General features: G+C 43.7%; 1 protein-coding gene and 1 pseudogene across 1 annotated transcript in view; one reads left to right on the plus strand and one right to left on the minus strand.

Moving 5' to 3' along the window:
- The window catches only part of AHCTF1 (AT-hook containing transcription factor 1), a 2,707,103-nt gene that overhangs the window by 2,083,114 nt on the left and 606,896 nt on the right, over positions 1-17,093 (plus strand). The gene's annotated exons all lie outside the window — the stretch shown is intronic.
- LOC122792595 lies at positions 5,780-5,897 on the minus strand (annotated as a pseudogene).

Genomic DNA, 17,093 nt, shown 5'->3' on the forward strand with positions numbered 1-17,093 from the left:
AGCCTCCACTGGTCATCTCTCCTGGGTTGGATGAAGAACCTGAAGACTGGGTGGTGCTAACTCCACTTCCCTCTGCCACAACCCAGTTGGTGGCCAACACAGTGGTGTCTACTCACACATCCAGTGAGACTGTTTATACAATTGGTACAGACGCTGAGGGGGAACTGTGGTTGGATGACCTTCTGATTAAAGCCCCTTCTCAGCAACTCCTGCTTCAAAATCTGCACTTCACTATGCTTCTGCTCAGTATGGGGATTCACACTTAGTCTCAGTTAGTGTTGGCTCCCTGTCAGGACTAAGTGTTTTTAGGCTGCATAATTCAGGCTATTCTTATTGTTGAGTTCTCTTCTGCCTCCCAGTGCCGTAGCTTTGACTAATTATTTCCAGTGTTGTCTTCCTGTTAAGTTCTTCCTGCAAGAGTATTTCCAAGCCCTGGCATTCATGGCATCCACCATTTCCATAGTTTATTTTGCCAAACTCCACATGAGGGAATGTCAGTGGTATCTCAAAGCTGTTTGGCTCCAGTACTGCCGCCCTCTGGAGTTTTTGGTGCCTCTTTTACCAAGAACTTCTTCAGAAAGTAAAATGTCATAAACAACCAATTGAAATCTTTAAAAATGGTGGTTATTTATGACATTTTACTTTCTGAAGAAGTTCTTGGTTAATTAAAGAACGAAAGCACTAATTTGGTGAATTAGTATTTGCCTGAGCAATAGTCCTGTGGTACATCAATAAGCAGGAGGCACAAAGTTTTATTGTCTTTGCAGGCTGGTGGCTCTTCAGGCCTGGGATTTTGCAATCTGGCATCACTTGGTTCTTCAGGCAGCTTTCATCTCTTCAGAGCAGAGTGTAATGATAGACTCTTTGAAGCAAGTCCATGACATATCCTCATGAATGGATGCTTCGTAGAGAGGTATTTCTGGATATTGTGAATCGGCAGGTACTCCCCGGGTAGATCTTTTTGCCTTGCTTCTGAATTGGCAACAACTTTGGCTCTTTTCCAGACTTCCAAGACCACTGGCTTGGCAAGTGGATGCCATGCCTTTTTCTTGGAAGGGGATGTTCCTGTATGCTTGTCCTCCTCTTCCCTTACATCCCAGAGTTTTGCTCAAGATCCTGTGGGAAACTCCCATAATCTTCTAGTGATTCCCTTTTGGCCCAGACAGCAATGGTTCCCCCTTCTTTCACGTAACCAGGGGCAGTCATCAGAAATTACCTAACTGAGATTGGATCTTCTCACAGAAGGATCTCTCCTTCACCCTCTTGTCCACATTTCAACTGACACTTTGGGTGATAGGGTTTTGATTCCTTTCTGGCAGAGTGCTTTGGGTTTTGCAGGAGGCCAGAAAACCCACTACTAGAAAATCTTATGCGGCTAAATAAAAGAAATTTTCTTTGCCTCAAGCATGACCAGGATCCTTTTTCTGTGGGGAGCCATACAGTCTGTATTTTTGTGAATTGTTCAATACTGGCTTGGTATATTCTTCTGTTAAACCTCATTTGTCAGCCATTTCAGCTTGTCTGTCTTTGAGTCCACCTTTGACATCTAGTTTCAAAGTCAAACAGTTCATAGAAGGCAGTCTTCATATCAGGATTCCAAGAAAGCCTATCCCTCTTCCTTGGGATCTTACATTTTTTCTTCAGAAAGTGACTCGGTCCCCTTTTGAACCTGCCTTTTCTTTCCTGCAACTTATACTTGGTTGACTATCTTGTTGGTGGCTCTTACTTCTGCCAAGAGGGTTTCTGAACTCCAAGCCCTCATGGTGGTTCCTTTTTTTTTTTTTTTTTTTCAGGACAGGGTGTCTCTTCGTATGAATCCTACTTTTGTGCCCAGTTTACATGGGAACTACATTTATTACTTGGATAAGACAAAATGTATTAGAATATCTGAACAATGTTTTGTTTCCTTTCATCCCAGGAATCTGGGTTTGGCAGTAACTAAGCAAACCATCTCCTGCATCTCTAAGGCCATTTCCTTGTATTCTTTTTATGGCAAGCAACTTTCTTGTTTGGTTAATGCTCATTCTTTTAGGCAGTAGTCTCATGTGATGCTTTTTTCAAGATTCTGGATAGCAGATCCCTCCTGGAAGCCGCTACTTGGTCTTCTGTACACACTTTTACCAACCTTTATAAGTTGAGTGTCATTTTCAGGGCCCGAGCAGGATTTCCAGGGCTATCCGTCAGGGGTTTGTGGAGGGCTCTTCTCTACCTTCCTCCTCCCATTCTTTTCAGTAGCTTTCATGCTCTCTCTCAAGTGTAGTACTACAACATGTGATGAGTAAGGACTTAGTACAGTTGTGTAAGATCTTACCATAACAGTTGCTGTCCTACTTCTCACTGTTGTAGTATTCGGTCCCTCCCTCCTGCCCCCTTTTCTGTATCGGTTGCACAGGTTTCCTTGTACATCCTTATCTCCTTCTGTTTCTTTTCCTGGATGAGCGTGTTGTTTCTCTGGGGTTCAGTTCTGAGGGATTAGGTGTCCATACGTCACATATGTACTTTATGCCTTGTGTGTAGGACATTAACGTCTGATGTGAGTCACTGGGAAGTTGTAATGGCTTTGATATGCTGGTGAAACAATAAGCTATCTTTAGCAGGATATCCCAAGTATAAAGAATACTGCAGCAGTGAGAAATAGGACATCAGCTGTTATGATAAAAATCTTATATACAATTGTACTTTTTTTTTTTTGTACATTCATGTGGATGTTTTTCCCCCCAGGGCTCTGCCAGTCAGATCATCCTGGTAGACAAATGTAAATAAATAAAATTCCCTGCCTTTTTGAGAATAAAAGGATGCTAAGAATCCAATGATCTAGTCAGACACTCTGAAGCACATTTTTTACTTTATCAAAAGCAGTTTATTTTAGACCCCGTACAATATTAGAAGGTTTTCTGGTCACATTATAAATGAGTTTCAGGATTAATCCCTGATGTGATACAGTAGGTCACTAAAATCCTGTTGTCTGCATTTTTGTTTTCAGAGCCTATTTTTTCCTGTATTTTCATAGGTTCATAAAAGACTGCTGATCCAGTTGATATTTTAAAGTGTAGCCAACAATCCCACCCATTTACAAGACCTGAGTTAATACTAGACCCTGACCTAGTTTCAGTCCCTTTACATAAGGGCTCAGTATTGGATACTTTTCCCACAGGCTTCAGATGCTTGTCATTTGGCACTATTCAAACCATTCCAGAAGTCTGACTGCAGTCCTTTTCTGTATTTTACTGTCAGTGGTCGCCCATCCTGTCTTGAAGATGTTGAATAACTGCAGACAAAATGTTTTCCACATCCAGTTGTTCTCCAGTAATCAAAACCTCATCAGTCTAATGGAAAACATGCACATTTTCAAGACTGTGTTTAGCCAGTTCTTTGGCTGTTAATCGTGTCAGGCTGTGTTCAGATATCCTTGTGGTAAAACGTGGAAGGTGTATTGTCTCCTTCCCCAAATGACTACAAAAGCACAGAACAGTTAGCTTTCATTTGGCAGGGAAAAGAATATTTGCCAAGTAACGACATGGTATAATCCAGTGGTAGATGCCACATTTGTGATTTCAAGAAATGCTTCACTGAGGTTCTCGCTTTGTTTAATGCTTAGAAGTAAACAGTCATTCAACATGTTTTATCAGGCTTCCTTACTGACTACATCAATCTGTTGTAAAGGCTCACCGTTTGCTGTAGTATGCCCACTCATAATATCATAATTCCTGGATAGTTTTGCTGGAAAGTTATTTACAGTAGAGAGTTGATTATCTGCACGTCAGTTATCCGAATGCAGCCTTCCAAAGTTTTTGGGTAGGAAAAATCATAAAGTCAAATCTGTAAATGTTATACATATATGCTTGTGCATGTTTTTTGTAGCCTGCTCGTATGTGAAAAATATTCTTTATTGTTCTGAAATCAAGCATGCAGAAAAAACGGTTCAATGTATATTTGATTATCCGAACAGTTTGATTAACTGAACTACCGTATAATCAGCTTAGTACTGTATGCCCTCCTGAAAGATGATACTGTTTTAGATTAATGGCACTCCTCAGTGGTGGAATATACAGTGGCTCCAACTTTTAATATGGACTACAGCTTTTACTCTATTGACAAATGAGTGACACACACCAAACTGTAAAGGTCATGCTGTGGTCTCCAGTGTATCACCATATAGCATATCTGTTCCTTAGATATTTTCAGGTGCAGGGTGCTACTGTCATTATTAATATGAGCAGTACATATCCAAAAGCTGCTTTTAGTTTAGCAGTAGCACACTTTCTTTTGCCCCACCATAAGTTGTTCAAATCTCTCTTGATTTCCTGCAAAAAAAAAATATTTCTGTTCTTGTGTTTGTTAATGCCATTACCCATTGTGATAATTTTCTCCATATTGTTGTAAGATGCATTTAGGGGCTTGAGTCCTTGGGTATTTTCTCTAAACAATTGTTAGAGGCAAATGGGGTGTAATGGCTCTCACTGTACCACTAACCAGTGGGATCCCACGATTCTGTCAGTGATCATTTTCTTTAGGAGTTCTTCTCATACCCCCACCCGATGCAAGTGTTTGTCTCATCTTTTTCTGTTCTGCCTTCCACAAGTTCCCTTAATTGGTTTATGGTTTGTACTGCATCCCATATCTACGGATCCTCCAAGAACAGACATCAGTTGCTCCTTTCACAAATTCAGTGTGGTTTTGAGCAACCTGGTTCTCATTACACTTATAAACTGAGCCAGGTCATGTCTTTTTGTTAAGAATGCCATCTTTAACAATTGCTAATGATTAAATGCCTACTAACACAGCTGTTTCTCTCAACTTCTAAGTTGCTTCATCAGTTGATTTACATCATTTATGCGTAATGTTAACAGCACTGGTATCCACCCTTGCTACACGAAAAGGAGAAACTATCCCAACTAATCAATGAACTTACCTCGGTACTTTGACACCATTCAAGCCCTGTTTAGGTTGTGGATGGTATATAAAACACACACCTATTCATCTCTTATGCATTTAACATAAAAAAAACAAAATTCCCATTGATGTCTCACCTTAAAGAACCAACTTTAGTACTGTTCCTTCCTGCTTCTGTTTCTGTCTGAATAATTGTCAGTTCTGCTGGGTTGAATGTGCACATCTCTGCCCATGTTTAATATGTGTTTCCATCATTTGCCCTTTTCCTTTCAGCTGCAGAGTGCACTGTCGTGGCTGGCTCATCAAACTTATCCCCTGGGGTGTCTTTATCATCATAAGAGGTTGGACATTCATCATCCAAATGTATACAGTGCAGGTTCTTCATGCAAGTTCTCAGGTGGACCCTAGCAGTACAGTGGTCTGTTCAGTGCCAACCATGCGTCATCTGCAGTGGTGGATCCTTACAGACAACCGCCATCTCAGAAGACCTTTCATTCTTCCTCCTCTTATGGCCACAGTGACCACAGACACATCCCTGTTGGTGGGGCATTTTCAGGGAAAGTTGCTCCAAGGCATGTGGTCCACGACAGAGACCAAACTGCAAATAAATGTACTGGAGATGAGGCAGCCCTTCTCATGCTGCAAGCCTTTCAGGGCTGCCTTCTTCTGGGGACAGTTGCAATTCTGACAGACAGTATGTAGCTGGTTTGGTACATTAACAAGCAGGGAGGAACTCGTTCATACCCGTTGTGCAGGGAGGCTATGAGGGTTTGGGAATGGGTGATTTCTTCAAACCGCTTTCCGCACATCCCCAGGGAAGACAATGTACTGGGGATAGGCTGAGCAGATTGATCTTAAGTCCACAAGAGTGGTTCCTGAATCATATATATATATATATATATATATATATATATATATATATATATATATGTTGTAAAGGCCACAAGGTCCTCTTCCATCCTTATCAAGGGAGAGTGCTAACCTGTTTTTGATGCATAGTGAAATTGGACAACACAGATGCCAAGTTATGGAAAGTACATAACTTCTGTTTTTCAATTTTTTTCTTCGGGGGGGGGGGTTATTTCCCCCCATTTTCTGCCTTTACACACACCTAACAAAAAAAAAGTCTTTTGGTATAATTATAGTTTCAGGTTCTTTTTGGAAGTATTTTAGTAATAATTGACTGTAGTATAGCCATTTTGTCTTTGTGCATTATTTGTAGAACATTTTCTTTTCCAACTGAGTGGCTTGTTTCCTTTCACCCATGTCTGACGAGGCCTTTGTCTTAAGAAATGTACCACTTGCAGTCATAATGTTTCTCCTCAAGACTCACATTCAAGGTGAGTCATTCTTTGAGGTTCTTCCTATTTGGGCGAGGATTGTACTTTATACTTAGCCATTGGGGTTAGGCTTGTTTCAGGCCACAAGTTAAAACTGTTATAAAAGTGTCTTCTCCCAGCCTCAGCAGGCAAATTGACTTCCTCCAAAGCAAGCTTTCCCTGTAGCAAGAAAGTGGATGAGAAGAGTAAGGAAGACAAGATGAAAGATAAGGACAGAGAGAAGGAAAAGGAGTCTGCCAAAGAAAAATCTTTAGAGAAGGATAAGCCCCATGAGAAAGAAGCCTGGAAGAGATGATCTAGCCCTTTTGGACCCCGGGTTGTCTGCTGATGCTTCTGAAATCTTCAAATCAGACTCCGTTGGAACTCATAAAGGATCCAGTTATCTACTACAGGGTTTTCTTCAAATCCAGTCCTTGGCCCCATTCCCTTTCTCCAGGAGGTGTCCTTTCATAGGTACTCTAGGGCACCTCTGATGGCTTCTTTCAGAAGGTCCTTGTGGTCTTAGAGGAGGATGTCCAAGGCAGATGTGGACAAGATGATGAAGACTCAGATTCATTTGGGGTTCTCCCTGCACTTTCCTGCAACCCCTGTTATAGTATCTCCTTCACTGATCTTGCCTTCGGTTTCAATGCCTGTGTATCTATTTTTTGGGGGCTGTCTGTGTAGGAGCCAATAGCTTGGACGTCTTCGATTCCAACAGTATCTGTTATCCAGTCAGGTTAACAGCATCAGAACTCTTAGGGTCCTGGAGCCAAAAGGTCAGGGCCGGTACCTAAGGGTTAGTATCAACTCTGAGGCTCTTGGATCATTTCCTTCCTGTTGGTGTTTCAGCTCTCAACAGCTAGGCTGTGGTGCCTGCTTTGTAGTCAAGCCGAATTATGTCTTGGGATTTTCCTTTTTTGGGCTCTTTGGATCTCACAGGGCTGCCTTCAGGTCCAGTTTAAGCTTTTGAAAGAGTGATGTCTAAATCTAGATAAGCAGTATCTGTCCTACACTCTGATCCATCCTAACCTCTGCTGAAATATTCTCCCTCATCCTCCTGTTTCTGTTACCACAGAACAGCCAGCTTTGATAGATCTTCACATTGTTCATGTCATAGACTCCCCATTGGTTTGAGTCCCCCACCCAAACTTCATGCCACAGAACTACACAATAAACATACTTGCAAAAGGAGGCAAGTGTAATGTCCTCAAGAGTTTCTCACAGAAAATACTCATTTTGAGGAAGGGAAGGGTTCCTGTCTCCCCCCCCCCCAATAGAATACTTCTCCTTCAGGCACATTTTAGAATTGCTGAGATAATAGGGGGATGGTTCAGCACCCTCTCCTGGGGGAAATCGGTATTTCTCAAATCCTTGGGCGTTGGCCTGTTTATTTCCTGGGTGGTCCCCCTGATGATGACAGTCTAGTTGATTTGGTGTCTCATTGGGTTTGGAAGGAAATGAAAGTGGTGGAACTGCCCCCAAAAAAATAAATAAATAAAAAAGATTTTGGTTTCCCCCAAAAAGACAGGCTACACTGAAGCAAGGGCCCTCCTGTAGAATCTGTCATGGTAGCAGCAACATCAAAAAAAGAGCGATCAGAGGAGAGCTTTATTGTCCATTCCCCCTAACAAGGGAGTTCAGGGCATTGGACAGGTTTAGAAACTGGGTTTATGCATCAGCGATGTTCGCGTTATAGACACGTAATTATTTAGTCTGCTTGATGCATTTTTAGAGGGATCTGACTTGGGAACTCTTTAGGTCCCTCTCAGGATCCTTAACTGCAGAAACCATGTATGCAGAATAAATTTCTAGCATGTCCATGCTGTTTTTTATCCAGTGCAGCGGATGGCACTAATTGAGCAGCAGGCACCAGCATTGCTATTCGCTGCCATGCCTGGATGTGCCACTGTGATTTTGCAGAGAACTTCAAGACATATTCCTCAAATGCACCTTATGATGGGTCCACACTCAAAGGACTTTCTCCAGGAACCAAAGGGGTGGTAACAGGCTTTGATTACATAAATGTCAGGATTTTGTTCATGGCACTTTTGGTGATAGACCCCTCACCCAGAAACAGATGAAGGAAGTAATGTACATCAGGAGTGCTGGACCTTAGTTCTGCAGACCACCTCAGCCGCGAGGTTGAGGTGTTGCCCACTTGTTGCAGGTGGGGGGGTGGGCACTTGACTCTGCACCCTGTAGCCTCTGTAAGAAACTGGATTTGCAGTCCAGAACCTGGGCTTTAACTACCATCCTCCAAAATATCATTCCATTAAACCTCCTGGGATTTCTGGTGACTAGGGACTCTTTCCCATCAGTTGAGACAGACAGAAGAAACAATCGGATAAGAAATTTGTGTACTTACCATGAAGCTAAAGCCATGATGTGAAGTTGTTCAATCTCGCCGTTCATTCTTACAAATGGGTTCGGAGCCGATCCCTCAGCTCCGAGTCAGCCGCTTTCACAAGCTCAAGGTTTTCGAGTAGCTCGATGCCAAGTCCCTATGCCATGGTGCTCTCTGCCTCACCTCAGATCTAGTTTGCCACTGCAACAGATTGGAGGTAGAGAGAGGAGCTCGGGCCAGTATTTTCATATTTTCTAGATTTATTATATATATATATATATATATATATATATATATATATATATATATATCTCTATTAGAATATTACAGGAAGTGTGTGTTTTTTTACCACTTTAATCAAAGGCTATTACTTAGTCTCTTTCTTTGGTTTATTTTCTCTGAAAAGGTATTCGTTTATAGAGCGGCTGCTTTTAGGCCTTTCATTGGCCGTGTTTTAGTGGGTCCCTAATCCCTTTAGAGTGTTTGTTGTTTATAGCTGTTTATCTCTTCAGCTGTTTAACTGTTAACTTTATTAGTGTGAAGTGTTAGCCTAGCCAGTCTGTTTGTTTTGTCTAGGCAGTTAAATATACATATATATATATATATATATATATATATATATATATATATATATATATATATATATATATATATATATATATATATATATATATATATATTAGTTATTTCCATTAACCATTACATTATGGATGATCATAAGGAAAAAGAGCGACAGAAGTCAGGGTTTAAGAAATGCCCTAAAGGTGGACAAAAAATGTCCATTATTGATTCTCATGTTTGTTGTGTATATTGTCTGGACGCAGTCCATCTTCAGGAAGACTGCTCCATTTGTCACTCGTTCAGCAGCAGGGTCTTGTTAAAACGTAGGAGAAAGCTAGTGGATAGAGGTTTGTTGAAGCCTGATTTTCAGGAATCTCTTGATAAGGCTGACCTGACTTCAAAATCTTCCAAGGGATCAAAGCCTTCGAAAGCTTCTGCTCCGAAACTAGCTGAGAAGGTGCAGTCGCTGATTCCACAGACTTTGGAACCGAGCAGTTTTTTCGGAGCCAGTCTCTGAAGTTTTGAACTCACCAGTTTTACAATTGGTGGCTTCATCCATCCCTTCAACTCGTTCTTCGAGGAGCCTCTCCCATGTGGACCGAGTGGTGCAGAGGCTCCTCCAGAACCCGGCATTAGCCAAATTGTTGCTGGCTCTGGCCCAACCAGTCTCGGAGCCAAAGACGTCCTTGCCTACTGTGTCTGCTCCTCCTCTGAGCCGAGCCGGGCCTTTGGAGCCGGAGGAGGTAGAGCTAATGATCGTGGAACCCTTGGAGCCGAGGCCTGTTCCAGTGCAATCAGCTTAAACTACTTTGGTGCCTATTGAGGAGTCTGGGAGCTGACACACTCTGGTCAGCTCCGGGGGGAGAGTCGAACCGATGGGTCAGTTCCAACCCTTCCTCTCAGGACTTCGGCACGGATGAGCTCAGCTCCTTCCTCTGGTTCGGAGCCCACTGTTTCGGTGCCGGAGAAGTTGCTGTCCTCTTCGGAATTGGCTGCTTCCTCGCATCGGAGCAGAGGGGCTTTCGATGCCATGAGGAAAGTTATGTCTCTGAAGACACCCACTTCATCAGGGCCTACTTCCTCATCCCCAAAAGTGCCGCGTTCTACCTCTGCATCACAGGTCCCCTTAAAGCGTAGAGACCCAGAGCCTCAGGTAGCCCCATTGGGTGACCCATGTTCTACTGAGACCTCACCAGAAGGCTCCCACTGATGAGGTTCCCAGGAAGAAGCTTTGCAAGAGGAGGCATTTAGATTCCCCACAGGAGTCTGTCACATCAGACACTGACTTAGAGGAGTCAGAAGGGTCCCCACGGTCCCCCTCGGAGGATATCTCTTTCGCTGATATCCTAGAGATCCTAAGACAGAGGGGTGACTGGCAGTCCGTTAACCCTACTGATGATGTCGGTGCTTCTGAAGGCCTTTGGGTCTCAACCATCCACCTCCTGGGTGACTCCACCCTTCGATGAATTAATGGAATTAGTTGGTCGAAGGGAGTGGGAGTCCCCTGATACTGTGGAACCTGTCCCTCGGAGGCCCAACAAGTTTTTTACCTCTCCGCAGGACAAAATGTTTCTTACCAAAGGAGTGCCAGTTGATGTCATGGTGGTGGCAGCGGCCACCAAGAAAGAGATGTTTGAAACCTTTTCTACTATCCATCCTCCTAATAGAGATTCCAGGATTATGGGCAGGTATGGGAAACGCATTTTTAGTTCAGCAACTTTTGCTATGCGATCGCTCAACTATTTGACTCACTTTACCAGACTTCAGAGAGATCTACTTAAAGAGCTTGAAGATACTCTACAGAGTAGTGCAGCTGAGGATGTTCCTGATAAGGTGACATTTCAGCTCATTACCCTTAACTCTATAGTTAACTCATCCATGCGTATCATTTCATATGCAGCTGATGGTAAGAGCCGGGCAGCGGGTTCAGGAATAGCTCTTCGGAGACATTCCTGGATGTGCTTATGCTCTTTTGCAGAAGCCTTCAAGTCTTCCTTTATTTATAGCCCGTTTTATGGCTCGTCTCTTTTCGGCCTAAAGTCAAGGAGACCCTCACTAGATGTGAACAAGATGGAAAGACTCTATCTGCCGTGGAGTCCATTTTTCAACCCCTACTAGACCTTACCCCAAAGGGAAAAAGGGAGGAAAAATGTGGTTCCGCAAATCCCAAGGAGCCTTTCAGAACACATGCAGTGAACCCCCCTCCAGGGGCAGAGGAGGGTGCAATAATGGAAGGTGCCACCCAGGTGGCAGAGGGGGTGTGCAAAACCAGTGCAGCAGGGATCAGTTCTTTGGGAAGCCCTACCAGCGCTCCTGACAGAAGGCCCGCCTGCCCTGCTCTGGAGGCAGTAGGGTGTCGCTTGTCTTTGTATCCAGACACCTCGCTAAAAATTACAAAAGAATCTTGGTTGCAAAGCATTATATCCAGAGGATATTTCATTCCTTTCACAGAACCACCCTCCGCACGAAAGAAAATCCCAGACGTTCCACCCAGTCTCGGGGATCAAGCAACCATATTAATTCAAAGGTTGCTAGAAAGAGTCATCCAACCAGTCCCAGCAGACCAGATAGGATCCGGAACCTACTCAAGATTCTTTTTGGTTCCAAAGAAAACAGGGGACTGGAGGCCCATCTTGCACCTCAGCAAACTCAGCACTTTTGTAAAGAAAGAGAAGTTCTGGATGGTCATGCTTCAGTCGATACTTCTGTTTCTAGGAATGGATGACTGGATATGCTCTATAGATCTCAAGGATGCCTACTATCATATCAAAATGGCCAGACCATACAGAGATCACCTGCGTTTCCAGCTGGGAGATGGTCATTATCAGTTCAGAGCACTGCCCTTTGGTCTCACAACAGCCCCCAGAGTGTTTACCAAATGCATGGCAGTGGTTATGGCTCACCTGAGACATCTAGGATTCTGAGTGTTTCTGTACCTGGACGACTGGCTCCTCACTGCCACCACCAGGCATCAACTAGTTCAATCCAGGGACCTCACTCTAAAACTGTGTTCCCAGTTAGGAATTACTATGAATTTCGACAAGTCTGCGTTGTCACCATCGCAGTGTATTTCCTTTATAGGAGCAGATTTAGACACCACCATCATGGTAAAACTGCCTTTGGAAAGAATAGTCATGCTTCGGCAACAGGCATCAGACATTATGGCACAAAACAAAGTACCAGCCTCTCAATTTTTATAACTGCTAGGTACTATGGCAGCAACTCTCATAGCAGCTCCTCTAGGGCACATGCACATGAGAATATACTTCAATGGTTACTTTTCACCCAATGGTCTTGCCAACAGCTTCCGATGTCATTCTTGATGGTCATTACAGATTCATGCAAAAAGGATTTACAGTGGTGGTTGACCAGCCCCCATGTCACAGTAGGTCACCCATTTGTTCTTCCCCCGCCATCAGCCATGGTGAACACAGACGCTTCTCTGAGGGGGGGGGGTTCAGGGAAGAACAGCCTAAGGCACCTGGTCAGAGACAGAGTCACAATTGCTCATCAATGTTCTGGAGATGAGAGCAGTACTTTTGGCGTTGCAGTACTTCCAGGACTCTTCTTCTGGGAACGATTGCTATTCAGACTATCAACATGTCAGTAGTCTGGTATATCAACAAACAAGGGGGGGCCAAGTCTTATCCCCTATGTCGAGATGCCCTAAGAGTCTGGCAGTGGGCTGTATCCACCGGGCGCTTTCTAATAGCGACGCACATCCCGGGCAAATCCAACGTGATCGTGGACAAACTAAGCAGAGCTATTCTGATGCCGCACGAGTGGTCCCCTCGAGCACAAGGTAAGCGGAAAGGATTATTTGCAGAAGGGGCAAGCCTTGCTGCGACCTGTTTGCATCTCCCATGAATGCCAAATGCAGAAGCTACTTTGCCCTGAATCGTCCACCAGGGAAAAACCCAAGGGAATCTCTCATCCACATTTAGCCCCTGGGACGACTTTATGCATTTCCACCCATTCCCCTAATTCCAAAATTTCTGCAGAAAGCCAAAGCCTTGGGAAGGACTGTAATTCTGATAGCCCCTTATTGGCCTCGATAGATTTGGTTCCCTTTCCTTTGACTCTACCAATTGGAAGAACCTTGGATTCTAGATCCAGTTCCAGATCTGCTGACACATTTGTCAGGGGCTCTCCATCCTTCATTTCACTCCCTCAAATTGACAGCTTGGCTGCTCCGATTTCCAACATAGCCCGGTCCCACAGCCTTTCCTCGGAAGCACAGCATATCCTTGTGTCATCCCACAAGGCCTCACCCAGAAAGTTGTATGTCAGCAAGTGGAAGAGATTCACTTTATGGGCTTCTCAAAGTAATATTGATCCATATATCGCCCCAATTGCTAGAATATTAGAGTTCTTGACTAAGCTTTTTAATGAAGGTGCTGCGGCAGCTACCATATGTGTTTAGTGGCTGCAATTTCTAATTTTCACCTCTAATTGGGAGGCTCAAATCTTATGTCTCACAGGTTATGTAGAGCCTTCTTAAAAGGAACCATACCTCTTAGGCCACCAGTTAGACACCCTTTCACTCCCTGGAACCTAATTTTTGTTCTATCTAGGCTTATTCTTCCTCCATTTGAGCCTGCATCTTCCTGCCAACTAAAATTCCTGTCTTGGAAAACCATTTTCTTGGTGGCCATTACATCAGCACACAGGGTGTCTGAACTACAGGCTTTATCTATTAAACCTTTGATTTTTCACCCTGACAGAGTGTCGCTCCGGACTAAATCCATCCTTCCTTCCAAAGGTATGTTCAGAGGCCAATTTAAATCAAACAATTGAACTTCCAATTTTCTTCAGTAACCAGTCCAACAAGTTGGAATATATGTTGCATAAACTTGATGTACACAGACAACTCAGATTCTATTTAGATAGAACCAAAGAATTTAGAAAATCAGAACAACTTTTTGTCTCATTCAGATACCAAGAAAGGGCAACCTGTGTCAAAAATCACTCTTTCCAAATGGTTAACAGATTGTATAAAATTCACATATTCTTCCATGAATCAACAGCTAAAACATAAAGTGAAGGCACACTCCACAAGGGCTGTTTCTACTTCTTCAGCTTACATGAATAGACTGCCGTTAGACACAATATGTGCAGTTGCCACTTGGTCAAAACCACATTCCTTCGTTACGCATTACAAAGTAGATGAGGCTTCCAGGGACAGGGCTTCCTTTGGTTCTACTGTCCTCAGGAATATACTCCCGTGAGCCACCCAGGAAAAATGGTGCTTGGGACGCTACCCATTTGTAAGAACGAACGGCGAGATTGAACAACTTCACATAAAGAAGTTATGTACTCACCATAACGTTTCATGTGAGTTGTTCATCTCGCCTTCATTCTTACATTCCCTCCCGCCTACCCCCTCCAGGCTTCTCGAAGAACTACTAAGAGATTTGAGGTCTGGTGGGTCTTTGTATAGAATTTCTTACTCCGGCTGGAGTTACACTCATGTTACTTATGTTATATATATTGGGATCAGCAAACTAGATCTGAGGTGAGGCAGGGAGCATCCATAGGGACTTGGCCTCGAGCTACTCGAAAGCCTCGAACTTGTGAAAGTGGTCAACTCGGAGCAGAGGGATCGGCTCCAAACCCATTTGTAAGAATTGAGGCGAGATGAACAACTCACTTGGAATGTTATGGTGAGTAAATGGGTACCTGTCAAATCTTTGAACGTTACATGGTCGAGACCAAACGTTCGAAATTTTGAGTGGTTGAAGATAGACTTTCAACGGTACCGTACGGTGCAGATAGGGAGAATTTCCCTTTTCTGCACTGAAGAGCGGTCTCGGAGTTGGTATATTTAAGTAGGGGGGTGCGGGGGGCACAGCCCCCCACGTGGGGTGTGCACAGGGGCTTATCCCCCTGCCTACACTGTTAGTGTTTTTTTCTATGTTTTCTTTTTTTTGTTTGAACATCCAAATGTCGAACATTTGGTCTCGACCATGTAATGTTCGACATTTTGGATGTTCGAACATTTAACATAGACCTGTTACATAACTTCTTTTTTTCTTCCATCGTCCTAAACTTTCCCTCCCTCTGTCCTCCTGCCAAATTGTCACCGTTTTTGGACTCTTGATGGACCGCACTAGACCTTCTGGAGCCTTGGCTTGCTTAGTGTGATGCTGATTTTTTCCTGTACGCCTGTCCATATCTTTGTTAGCGAATTATAATGCTTTTGGCAGGTAAACTCAGTCTGTGGCACTGTTATGATAGAGTGGAATTATAAATAGGAGATAGAGCCTTGGAGCCAAATGTCTAAAAGCTGCAGGCATGTCATACATATGGATCCGATAACCTATCAGTTGAGGATGGAAGAAGACAAAACAGATCTAGCCTTATGGATAAGTACATAACTTTTGTTTAAATGTGTGCATTGGTTATATTCTGACAGATATTAAGCTAAATATAAACTTTTTGCATTGCTTAATCACAGAAATAAGGGCTACTGGGTGTAGCATTGAAGTTCATTTTTTTTTTTTTGAAAACACCTTTCCTGGTAGCCATCATGTCTGTTCGTGTAGTCTCTAAACTCCAGTCCATCATCTCTTGAAAACTGTATTTGGTCTTTCACAATGATTGGACTTCCTTAGGAGTAAACTGTTTCTTCCTGAATTGGTGTTAAAATAGTCTTTAAACTAGTCCACTCATCTCAGAGTTTTCTTTGCAGGTGTTGAAGCCAGGAAAAAGCCTTGTATACCTAGATGAGCATAACTAGATAATTTTCTATCTGACGTGTTTACTTGATTGTATGATGACCAGTTCAAATTCTATATTTAGTCTATTTAGAATGTTCTGATGATGAGGTTAATTTATGCAACAGTCTTGCCAAAGGTAACCTGTGATTTGCATTGATTTACCTGTTAGTTGAACTGCTAGACTTTGATTATTCCCACTGCCTCTGTGGCATTTTGGCTTATCTACCAAGATAAACCCAGTGTTAACCAGCTTCAAAAGCTCAGACTCCCCTCCCTCTCTCGTACTGTGACAGTTGATTGGCTGAGCATATCTTTAGAGAGAAGCCTTCAGCTGTTAGAGGAAGTGAGTGTTCAGTCTTTTTCTATCACTGACAGAAGATCCACTGCTGATTATCCTGGCTTACTGCTCAGATAAGCCCCACTTGGGGATCCCAGATGTCCTTCAAGAATGCAACTGCAGTCATAACATATGGGTTGTCCTGCCTCAGGCATCCCTCGGTCGGCCGGATTCCAAAGTCTGGGTCCGGCGTCGGCTGGTGTCGCCTCCTCTCCGACGTCAGAACGGCTGGAGTATAAAGGCACCGGCCGACGCCATCTTCTTCAGTCTTTCTTGCCGCGCGGTGCCCGAAGCAGAAGCAGTTCGCAAGTGCCGGTCAGTCAGCTCCTGTGTTTTCAGTACCGAAGTCATCTTAAAGCTAAGTACCCGCTAGAACATTTTTCTTGCCTCAGCCGATGTCAGAACAAATTGAGAAAGTTAATAATTGTTTGTCTTGTGGTAAACAAATACCTCATAAGGACTTCCATTCTTATTGCCTCCCTTGCCTGGGCCCAGACCACGACGTCTCGGCCTGTGCTGCCTGTGCTTGCTTTAATAAGCGCACTCTCAGGCGCCGGGCAGAATTTGCTGAAGGCTTTTTCGGCGAATCTTTTCGCTATATCATGCCGCCGGAACAACCGACAACTCAATCTACCAAAACGAAAGGACCGGGACCGACATCCTCGGCCCGCCTCCACCGATACTCCTAAACCCTCGCGAAGTGCTGTCCTTCGGAAGCGGTAATTCAACCGCTCCAGGCCAACGACACAGCGTTAACACGTCCTTCGGTCTCGGAGTCTACACCGGTGCCGGTTGTTGATTTTCCTCCAGAAACCGAAGTTCTGGATCTACCCGACAACATTCCTGTGGACAAGGTTACTCCTGCACGTGGGGCAGCTAGGCCTCCGGTATCCATGTCCATCAAGGCCTTTGCACAT

The sequence above is a fragment of the Protopterus annectens genome, chromosome 1.part2 (genome assembly GCF_019279795.1).
Source record: "Protopterus annectens isolate FY-2018-M chromosome 1.part2, PAN1.0, whole genome shotgun sequence".
In the NCBI taxonomy this organism is placed as follows: domain Eukaryota; kingdom Metazoa; phylum Chordata; order Ceratodontiformes; family Protopteridae; genus Protopterus; species Protopterus annectens.